The sequence below is a fragment of the Aegilops tauschii genome, chromosome 3, assembly GCF_002575655.3.
Source record: "Aegilops tauschii subsp. strangulata cultivar AL8/78 chromosome 3, Aet v6.0, whole genome shotgun sequence".
In the NCBI taxonomy this organism is placed as follows: domain Eukaryota; kingdom Viridiplantae; phylum Streptophyta; class Magnoliopsida; order Poales; family Poaceae; genus Aegilops; species Aegilops tauschii.
Window position 1 is genome coordinate 587,958,914 of NC_053037.3, and position 10,962 is coordinate 587,969,875.

The 10,962-nt window shown below is 49.1% G+C and overlaps 1 long non-coding RNA gene across 1 annotated transcript; it reads right to left on the reverse strand.

The window, feature by feature from the left end:
• Nucleotides 1–719: 719 nt before the first annotated feature.
• On the reverse strand, nt 720–1,945 carry LOC120962028 (uncharacterized). Its single transcript, XR_012181079.1, has 2 exons — nt 1,376–1,945; nt 720–1,274 (listed from the first exon to the last, which is right to left on the reverse strand). It is a non-coding gene; the product is annotated as an uncharacterized lncRNA (long non-coding RNA).
• Nucleotides 1,946–10,962: the final 9,017 nt, after the last annotated feature.

Genomic DNA, 10,962 nt, shown 5'->3' on the forward strand with positions numbered 1-10,962 from the left:
GCACAACCGTCCCTTTCGTGGAAGCAAAACCGTGACTCTCGCGAAAGGAAAAAAAAAACAGAAAACACGTTTTTTTTTCGTTTCCAAGAGGCACGGCCGTGACTCTCGCGAAAGCACAACCGTGCCTCTCGCGGAAGCAAAACCATGACTCTCGCGAAAAAAACGCGTTTTTTTCGTTTACGAGAGGCACGGCCGTGACTCTCGCTAAAGCACAACCATGCCTCTCGCGGAAGCAAAACCGTGACTCTCGCGAAAGGGGAAAAAACAGAAAACACGTTTTTTTTGTTTCCGAGAGGCACGGCTGTGACTCTCGCGAAAGCACACCCGTGACTCTCGCGGAAGCAAAACCATGACTCTCGTGAAAGAAAAAAAAAGAAAACGCGTTTTTTTCGTTCCGAGAGGCACGGCCGTGACTCTCGCGAAAGGAGAAAAAACGCGTTTTTTGCGCAATTTTTTTTGTCGAAAAGCTAAGGAAGACCGGTGGAAAACCAAAACGTCGAAAAAACCTGAAAAAACTGTTTAAAAGGCCGAAAACGCGTGTGGAAAAAAAAAACAAAATCCGGAGGGAGCGGCCAGAGTGCGACACGTGGCGAATGGCTGAGAGGGCGACAACTGGCGCTGATCGTTGCGAGGCTTCTGAAGGAGCGCTCGTTAATTAGTTGCTCTCTAAATAAGTACTCATAATTTAATTTATCAGCGAAGCAGAAGGTAGATCTAAATTTTCACGAACGGTGAACTACATTAAGCAGAAACCATACAATCCAGCTAGGCGTGGTGGGACCTACATTCAGTTCTCCATACAAACCTAACACAATACAATTTCCTACGCTTGCACTTCTGTACTAAAGCGGTAAAGGGGGAAAACGACAACTACATTTATTATTTCAGGCAAACCAAATAGTGGGCTAATCTTGTCACGGCTTTCTACTTATGGAGTCGTAGCTCCATCTTATCAGCTGTTACCACATCCCGCAGATTTTTCATTCATCAAGGCGCGCCCGCTTAGCTGGTGTGGCGCCATCATCGTCGTCGGTGGTGGATCCACGAGCGACTTTGGTAGTTGACTTTCAGCAGCTGCTCGCGTTTGTGGAGTCATCACCGTCAGCAAAAATATGGTCTTCTGTATCATATGTAGCCACCTCCTCCACAGCTGAAAGACGAGATCATATGTAGCCACCTCCTCCACAGCTGAAAGACGAGATATGGACTTCAGGTTCTTCTTTCAGATCTCCATCCGCCATTGACACGCCATCAGTCCTGCCATGAACTGAAGCCTGCATGCACGAGTCAAAAAATTTCAGATCTGCATTCTTACTGCTAGAACATGAGCAGGGGGAACAACAGAACAGCAGCAGCAAAGATGATATGTACATACCGCGATCAAAGAGGATCTGCGGGAGAAAACTTCATGCTGTGGATCACTGCTTGTTGGCTGCTCTCGCTGGTCAACGAGTCGAATGCCGAACGAAGCAGAACTTGAAGACACCTGCCCAGCAGAGTACCCGATCGACTGAGCTGCAGACATCTCTGAACTCGTACGCACACATGCAGTCTCAATAAGCTGCTCCCATGCAGTTTCAAATTCGTCTACCGCGCCAGGCACCACCGGGGAGAAGACAGATCTGGTTTTACTTTTCAGCGTCAGTCGGGTGACGATGGCCCACATTATAGCAATCACTTATCCATCTCGCACGCGGCGTTTGTGTAACGGACGCACCATACGGAGTTTCCTATGAACAGTACTTGCGCACCTGTACCAACAGAACATAACTATCCTGGACCGATATTTACCGGTTATGTTGGACGTCCCCGTTTCCGCACGTAGTTTGCGAAAGTACATAATGACGCTGTATACATACAACCGCATTTAATACAGTACCCAACGCGTCATCGCTCTGTTCGCGCCAGCTAGCAGGAGCGCACGAGCCCGTCCGCGCCATCGCCGTTCTCGAGAGTACATGCCAAAATATACGGAGCATGTCCATTCAGTCATTACCTACCCCCCTTCTGGTCTTTCCCGGTCACGGTGCCGTCCATTTTCGCCTCCCACGCCTAATCGCAGCACACTCCGCCTACGCCTCGCCATTACTGCCACCCAATCTTCACTTGAACCATCTGACGTAGCCTGTGAACCCAGAGGGAATGGCGGCCAGCGACGACAACAAGGACGTGGATGCCTTCCTGGCGTCGTGCACCGAGTCCGGCGACGCCGCGTACGGCGCGGCCAAGGCCGTTCTCGAGCGCCTCCAGGCCCCCGCCTCCTGCGCTGCGGCCCGGCGCCTCCTCGGTTCCATCCGCTGTCGCTTCACCGACCCCGCCGCCGGCCAGAACTGCTTCCAGACCTTCCACTTCCGCATCCACGACGTCATCCTCGACCCCCACCTCCAAGGTCCCCTATCCCGCCTTATTTTCCCCGTAGACCCTACATGACAGTGACCTTGTTTGTTATTTTTTTTCTAGAATACGCACTCATGCATTAAAGAAGAAGAGGGGAAAAGAGCCCCATCCACTGGAGAACAAAGTTTACATGTATTTACAACGACACCACCACCAACCTGCCTACTCGCGCTAGCCCACCTAGCAAGCGTCGACAAGAAGTTTGCTGTGTTGTGCCTAAACATCCCTGCTCGCTTCCATGCTCTACCCTCAGCCTCAATGCGAGTGATCGCCGTCTCTGTTGAGGGTGAGGTGCCCTCAAAGACGATCTTGTTTCTGTGCTTCCACATCTCCCAAAAACACAACGAGATCATGGTGATGACGTCCCTCTACCGGATCGCCGTGGACGAGCAAGTCGTGTACCACTCTACAATGGTGTCCTCCTGGCATGGTGCCCACTCTGGTTAGCCCAACGCCGCTAACACCGCGCTCCACACCGTTCGGGCAAAAACACAAGTTAGTAAAATGTGATTAATCGTCTCCTCTGCCGCGCCAACCTGTCCGATGTCCAGCATCTATCTCGGGCCACTAACCAGTTGAAGAAGCGACATTGCAGAGGGGCTTTAGACTTCCAGGCTAGATCCGCATAAGTCGCCCTCTCGAGGCCCCAGAAGTTCGCTGTGTAAGCCGATCTTCTGGAGTCTGGGTAGCCCTGTGAGTGTTGGGTTCTGGAGCGCCCACCATGTGGCCACCGCATGATACTGTTGACTGCTGTAATTGTTCAAAGATTTGATTTCTTCGTGTTCAGGAAACCGTTTGTCTCAGTTCTTGAGTAATTTAGTTTCGTTCTTTGGCTCCTGTATATAACCGGAAATGCCTTTGTTGGTCTGTCTTACCTTCTTACTTCAAATGTAAAAAGAGGGGGTAAGAGAGAGCATGTTAAAATTTGCCTGGATGAGCAGGTTGTAGGCTTCCACCAGAATTTTGTCTCGGCATAATTTGATGTCACCTTATGTGATGCTTGCTTTGTTTTACATTTGTAAAAAAACCACACAGGGAAAGCATTCCTTGTCAGTAGGTTATTTTTTCTTTCAAATTGAGCCAGAGCTAAGGTGAGCAAGAACCAAGAAGGTGAACGAAAAATAGCTTTTAGGTCCTGTCATATACACTAAGGATAGTTGTCTATTTGCATTCAAATATGAGACGAGAAAATATCAAGAAATTAATAAAATGATCTATTTAGAAGAGTACATTGATGCCCTCTAGGGATTTTACGTATTGGGGACAGTGTTAGCAAATAAACCGTGACACCTGTGTCCGTCGCCACGTGCGTAGCGTGTGCGTGCTGTGTGTTAGGTGGAGCGGGAGAGTAGGACTAGGTTGTTGGCGAGTGGATGCGGGCGACGCATGCAGATTCCAGCCGCGTCGAGCGCGTAGGAGCGCGCCATGCGCGCGGCCTGGGCATGCGGATCGTCGTGTGCGAGTAGGCAGGAGTGGGGTATGACGTGTGTGTGCCATATAGCTCCATCCTGTGTACGTATAAGCTGAGCCAGCTGAAAAGAGGAAAAGATTAGGGTGTTGGTGCGCCCGTGGCGGCGTTCGTCGCCGGCAAAATTCTGTGCTGTCTCCTCCGGGTCTTCTTCTACCTTCGTCCGTGAGAGAGAGAAAGTGGTTCGACCGGTTTTGTCCCAACAATTGATATCAGAGCTTGGTTCTCTTGGGCGTGGTTCGACGTGCCGGAGGCGTGCCGGCGATGGCGGCGTTCGCCGGCGGCTGCGCGATGGAGCTCCGGGCCGAGTGTCGGCCTATGGAGGTGCGCGGCGCTGCGGCTATCATGGCGAGTCCGCGACGAGCGCGGCGGACATGGACGCGCGCGGCGAGGAGGCCGTGGAGGTCCTGCGTAGTGGCGCAGAGGCTACGGAGACGCGGCACGAGTCAGCGGCGTGGTGCTGCGCGGCCACGGAGGCCGTAGCGGCGCGGTGCGACGGACATGGAAGCGACGACCGTGGAGATGCACTGTGGCGACCGGCGTGAGTGCGCCAGGTCGAGTCCGGCACGATGGAGACCGGTGTATGTGCGCCAGGTCGAGTCCGGCATGGTGGCGACCGGCGTGAGTGCGCCCAGGTCCTGCAGAGAAAGTTGAGGAGGCACGGTGCGTACGAGCGGCGGCCATTGAGGGCAGTCGCACGTTGAGGTGCGCGGTGGCGTCGTGTTGGGGAACGCGGTAATTTCAAAAAAATTCCTACGATCACGCAAGATCTATCTAGGTGATGCATAGCAACGAGAGGGGAGAGTGTTGTCTACGTATCCTCGTAGACCGAAAGCGGAAGCGTTATGACAACGTGGTTGATGTAGTCGTACGTCTTCATCATCCGACTGATCCTAGCACCGAACGTACGGCACCTCCGCGATCTGCACAAGTTCAGCTCGGTGATGTCCCACGAACTCTAGATCCAGCTGAGGTCGAGGGAGAGTTTCGTCAGCACGACGGCGTGATGACGGTGTTGATGAAGTTACCGACGCAGGGCTTCGCCTAAGCACTACAACGATATGACCAAGGTAGAAATCTGTGGAGGGGGGCACCGCACACGGCTAAACAATCAACTTGTGTGTCTATGGGGTGCCCCCGTCCCCCATATATAAAGAGTGGAGGAGGGGAGGGCCGTCCCTCTCTATGGCGCGCCCAAAGGGGGGAGTCCTACTCCCAATAGGAGTAGGTTTCCCCCCTTCCCTAGTTGGAGTAGGAGAAGAAGGAAGAGGGAGAGGGAGAGAAGGAAACGGGGGCCGACCCCCTTCCCAATTCAGATTGGGTTTGGGAGGGGGCCCACCTTGGCCGCCGCCTCCTCTCTTCCACCATGGCACATTAAGGCCCATTAACTCCCCGGGGGGTTCCGGTAACCCCCCAGTACTCTGGAAAAATGCCCGAACCACTCGGAACCTTTCCGGTGTCCAAACATAGCCTTCCAATATATCAATATTTATGTCTCGACCATTTCGAGACTCCTTGTCATGTCCGTGATCACATCCGGGCATCAAAACACATAAACTCATAATACCGATCGTCATCGAATGTTAAGCGTGCGGACCCTACGGGTTCGAGAACTATGTAGACATGACCGAGACTCACTTCCGGTCAATAACCAATAGTGGAACCTGGATGCTCATATTGGTTTCTACATATTCTATGAAGATCTTTATCGGTCAAACCGCATAACAACATACGTTGTTCCCTTTGTCGTCGGTATGTTACTTGCCCGAGATTCGATCGTCGGTATCTGAATACCTAGTTCAATCTCGTTATCGACAAGTCTCTTTACTCGTTCCGTAATACATCATCCCGCAACTAACTCATTAGTCACATTGCTTGCAAGGCTTATAGTGGTGTGCATTACCGAGAGGGCCCAGAGATACCTCTCCGAAACACGGAGTGACAAATCCTAATCTCGATCTATGCCAACCCAGTTACGTTGTGATGTTTGATAGCACACTAAGTGTTGCTCCGGTATTCGGGAGTTTCATAATCTCATAGTCATAGGAACATGTATAAGTCATGAAGAAAGCAATAGCAATAAACTTAAACGGTCATAGTGCTAAGCTAACGGATGGGTCAAGTCAATCACATCATTCTCTAATGATGTGATCCCGTTCATCAAATGACAACACATGTCTATGGCTAGGAAACTTAACCATCTTTGATACTAGTGGCACTCTGTTTCTCTATGTATTCACACATGTATTAAGTTTCTGGTTAATACAATTCTAGCATGAATAATAAACATTTTTCATGATATAAAAAAATATAAATAACAATTTTATTATTTCCTCTAGGGCATATTTCCTTTAGTCTCCCACTTGCACTAGAGTCAATAATCTAGATTACATTATAATGATTCTAACACCCATGGAGTCTTGGTGCTGATCATGTTTTGCTTGTGAGAGAGGCTTAGTCAATGGGTCTGCAACATTCAGATCCGTATGTATCTTGCAAATCTCTATGTCTCCTTCCGACACTTGATGACGGATGGAATTGAAGCGTCTTTTGATGTGCTTGGTTCTCTTGTGAAATTTGGATTCCTTCGCCAAGGCAATTGCTCCAGTATTGTCACAAAAGATTTTCATTAGACCCGATGCACTAGGTATGACACCTAGATCGGATATGAACTCCTTCATCCAGACTCCTTCATTTGCTGCTTCCGAAGTAGCTATGTATTCCGCTTCACACGTAGATCCCGCCACGACGCTCTGCTTAGAACTGCACCAACTGACAGCTCCACCGTTCAATATAAACACGTATCCGGTTTGCGACTTAATTAAAGTCATCCGGATCAGTGTCAAAGCTTGCATCGACGTAACCTTTTACGACGAGCTCTTTGTCACCTCCATAAATGAGAAACATATCATTAGTCCTTTTTAGGTATTTCAGGATGTTCTTGACCGCTATCCAGTGATCCACTCCTGGATTACTTTGGTACCTCCCTACTATACTTATAGCAAGGCACACATCAGGTGTGGTACACAACATTGCATACATGATAGAACCTATGGCTGAAGCATAGGGAATGACTTTCATTTTCTCTCTATTTTCTGCAGTGGTCGGGCATTGAGTCTCACTCAACTTCACACCTTGTAACACAGGCAAGAACCGTTTCTTTGACTGGTCCATTTTGAACTTCTTCAAAATCATATCAAGGTATTGCTTTGTGAAAGTCCAATTAAGCGTCTTGATCTATCTTATAGATCTTGATGCCCAATATATAAGCAGCTTCACCGAGGTCTTTTATTGAAAAACTTTTATTCAAGTATCCATTTATGCTATCCAGAAATTCTATATCATTTCCAATCAACAATATGTCATCCACATATAATATTAGAAATGCTACAGAGCTCCCACTCACTTTCTTGTAAATACAGGCTTCTCCAAAAGTCTGTATAAAACCATATGCTTTGATCACACTATCAAAACGTTTATTCCAACTCCGAGAGGCTTGCACCAGTCCATAAATGGAACGCTGGAGCTTGCACACTTTGTTAGCATCCTTTGGATTGACAAAATCTTCTGGTTGCATCATATACAACTCTTCTTCTAGAAATCCATTCAGGAATGCAGTTTTGACATCCATTTGCCAAATTTCATAATCATAAAATGCGGCAATTGCAAACATGATTCGGACAGACTTAAGCAGCCCTACGGGTGAGAAAGTCTCATCGTAGTCAACTCCTTGAACTGTTGGGGAACGTAGAAGAAATTCAAAATTTTCTACGCATCACCAAGATCAATCTATGGAGTAATCTAGCAACGAGGGGAAGGGGAGTGCATCTACATACCATTGTAGATCGCGATGCGGAAGCGTTGCAAGAACGCGGATGAAGGAGTCGTACTCGTAGCGATTCAGATCGCGGTTGATTCCGATCTAAGCACCGAAGAACGGTGCCTCCGCATTCAACACACGTGCAGCCCGGTGACGTCTCCCACGCCTTGATCCAGCAAGGAGAGAGGGAGAGGTTGGGGAAGACTCCGTCCAGCAGCAGCACAACGGCATGGTGGTGATGGAGGAGCGTGGCAATCCCGCAGGGCTTCGCCAAGCACCGCGGGAGAGGAGGAGGAGGGAGAGGGGTAGGGCTGCGCCGAAAGAGAGACGTTCTCATGTCTCTTGGGCAGCCCAAACCTCAACTATATATAGGGGGGGAGGGGGCTGCGCCCCCCTCTAGGGTTTCCACCCCAAGGGCTGGCGGCCAGCCCTAGATCCCATCAAGGGGGGCGGCCAAGGGGAGGAGAGGGGGGGGCGCCCCACTAGATGGGCCCTAAGGCCCATCTGGACCTAGGGTTTGCCCCCTCCCACTCTCCCATGCGCCTTGGGCCTTGGTGGGGGGGCGCACCAGCCCACCTGGGGCTGGTCCCCTCCCACACTTGGCCCACGCAGCCTTCTGGGGCTGGTGGCCCCACTTGGTGGACCCCCGGGACCCTCCCGGTGGTCCCGGTACATTACCGATAACACCCGAAACTTTTCCGGTGACCAAAACAGGACTTCCCATATATAAATCTTTACCTCCGGACCATTCCGGAACTCCTTGTGACATCCGGGATCTCATCCGGGACTCCGAACAACATTCGGTAACCACGTACATACTTTCCCTATAACCCTAGCGTCATCGAACCTTAAGTGTGTAGACCCTACGGGTTCGGGAACCATGCAGACATGACCGAGACGTTCTCCGGTCAATAACCAACAGCGGGATCTGGATACCCATGTTGGCTCCCACATGTTCCACGATGATCTCATCGGATGAACCACGATGTCGGGGATTCAATCAATCCCGTATTCAATTCCCTTTGTCTATCGGTATGTTACTTGCCCGAGATTCGATCATCGGTATCCCTATACCTTGTTCAATCTCGTTACCGGCAAGTCCCTTTACTCGTTCCGTAACTCACATCATCCCGTGATCAACTCCTTGGTCACATTGAGCTCATTATGATGATGCATTACCGAGTGGGCCCAGAGATACCTCTCCGTCATACGGAGTGACAAATCCCAGTCTCGATTCGTGCCAACCCAACAGACACTTTCGGAGATACCTGTAGTGCACCTTTATAGCCATCCAGTTACGTTGTGACGTTTGGTACACCCAAAGCATTCCTACGGTATCCGGGAGTTGCACAATCTCATGGTCTAAGGAAATGATACTTGACATTAGAAAAGCTCTAGCAAACGAACTACACGATCTTGTGCTATGCTTAGGATTGGGTCTTGTCCATCACATCATTCTCCTAATGATGTGATCCCGTTATCAATGACATCCAATGTCCATGGTCAGGAAACCATAACCATCTATGATCAACGAGCTAGTCAACTAGAGGCTTACTAGGGACATGTTGTGGTCTATGTATTCACACATGTATTACGGTTTCCAGTTAATACAATTATAGCATGAACAACAGACAATTATCATGAACAAGGAAATACAATAATAACCATTTTATTATTGCCTCTAGGGCATATTTCCAACATGAACTTGTCGAAAACCTTTCACAACAAGTCGAGCTTTGTAGACAGTAACATTACCGTCAGCGTCAGTCTTCTTCTTGAAGATCCATTTATTCTCGATGGCTTGCCGATCATCGGGCAAGTCAATCAAAGTCCACACTTTGTTCTCATACATGGATCACATCTCAGATTTCATCGCCTCAAGACATTTTGCGGAATCTGGTCTCATCATCGCTTCCTCATAGTTTGTAGGTTCATTATGTTCTAGTAACATGACATCCAGAACAGGATTACCGTACCACTCTGGTGCAGATCTTACTCTGGTTGACCTACGAGGTTCAGTAGTAACTTGATCTGAAGTTTCATGATCACTATCATTAGCTTCATCACTAATTGGTGTAGGAATCACTGGAACTGATTTATGTGATGAAGTACTTTCCAATACAGGAGAAAGTACAATTACCTCATCAAGTTCCACTTTCCTCCCACTCACTTCTTTCGAGAGAAACTCCTTCTCTAGAAAGGATCCATTCTTGGCAACGAATATCTTGCCTTCGGATCTGTGATAGAAAGTGTACCCAACAGCCTCCTTTGGGTATCCTATGAAGACATATTTCTCCGATTTGGGTTCGAGCTTATCAGGTTGAACCTTTTCCACATAAGCATCACAACCCCAAACTTTCAGAAACGACAACTTGGGTTTCTTGCCAACCACAGTACATAAGGTTTTGTCTCAACGGATTTAGATGGTGCCCTATTTAATGTGAATGCAACCGTCTCTAAAGCATAACCCCGGAACGATAGCGGTAAATCAGTAAGAGACATCATAACCATATCTAATAAAGTGCGGTTACGACGTTCGGACACACCATTACGCTGTGGTGTTCCAGGTGGCATGAGTTGCGAAACTATTCCACATTGTTTCAAATTAAGACCAAACTCGTAACTCAAATATTCTCCTCCACGATCAGATCGTAGAAACTTTATTTTCTTGTTACGATGATTTTCCACTTCACTCTGAAATTCTTTGAACTTTTCAAATGTTTCAGACTTATGTTTCTGTTGGGGAACGTAGTAATTTCAAAAAAATTCCTACGCACACACAAGATCATGGTGATGCATAGCAACGAGAGGGGAGAGTGTTGTCCACGTACCCTCGTAGACCGACAGCGGAAGCGTTATCACAACGCGGTTGATGTAGTCGTACGTCTTCACGATCCGACCGATCAAGTACCGAACGCACGGCACCTCCGAGTTCTACACACGTTCAGCTCGATGACGTCCCTCGAACTCCGACCCAGCCGAGTGTTGAGGGAGAGTTTCGTCAGCACGACGGCGTGGTGACGATGATGATGTTCCACCACGCAGGGCTTCGCTTAAGCTCCGCAACGGTATTATCGAGGTGTAATATGATGGAGGGGGGCACCGCACACGGCTAAGAGATCTCAAGGATCAATTGTTGTGTCTCTGGGGTGCCCCCCTGCCCCCGTATATAAAGGAGCAAGGGACGAGGAGGCCGGCCCTAGGAGGGGGCGCACCAAGTGTGGAGTCCTACTAGGACTCCCTAGTCCTAGTAGGATTCCACCTCCCATATGGAATA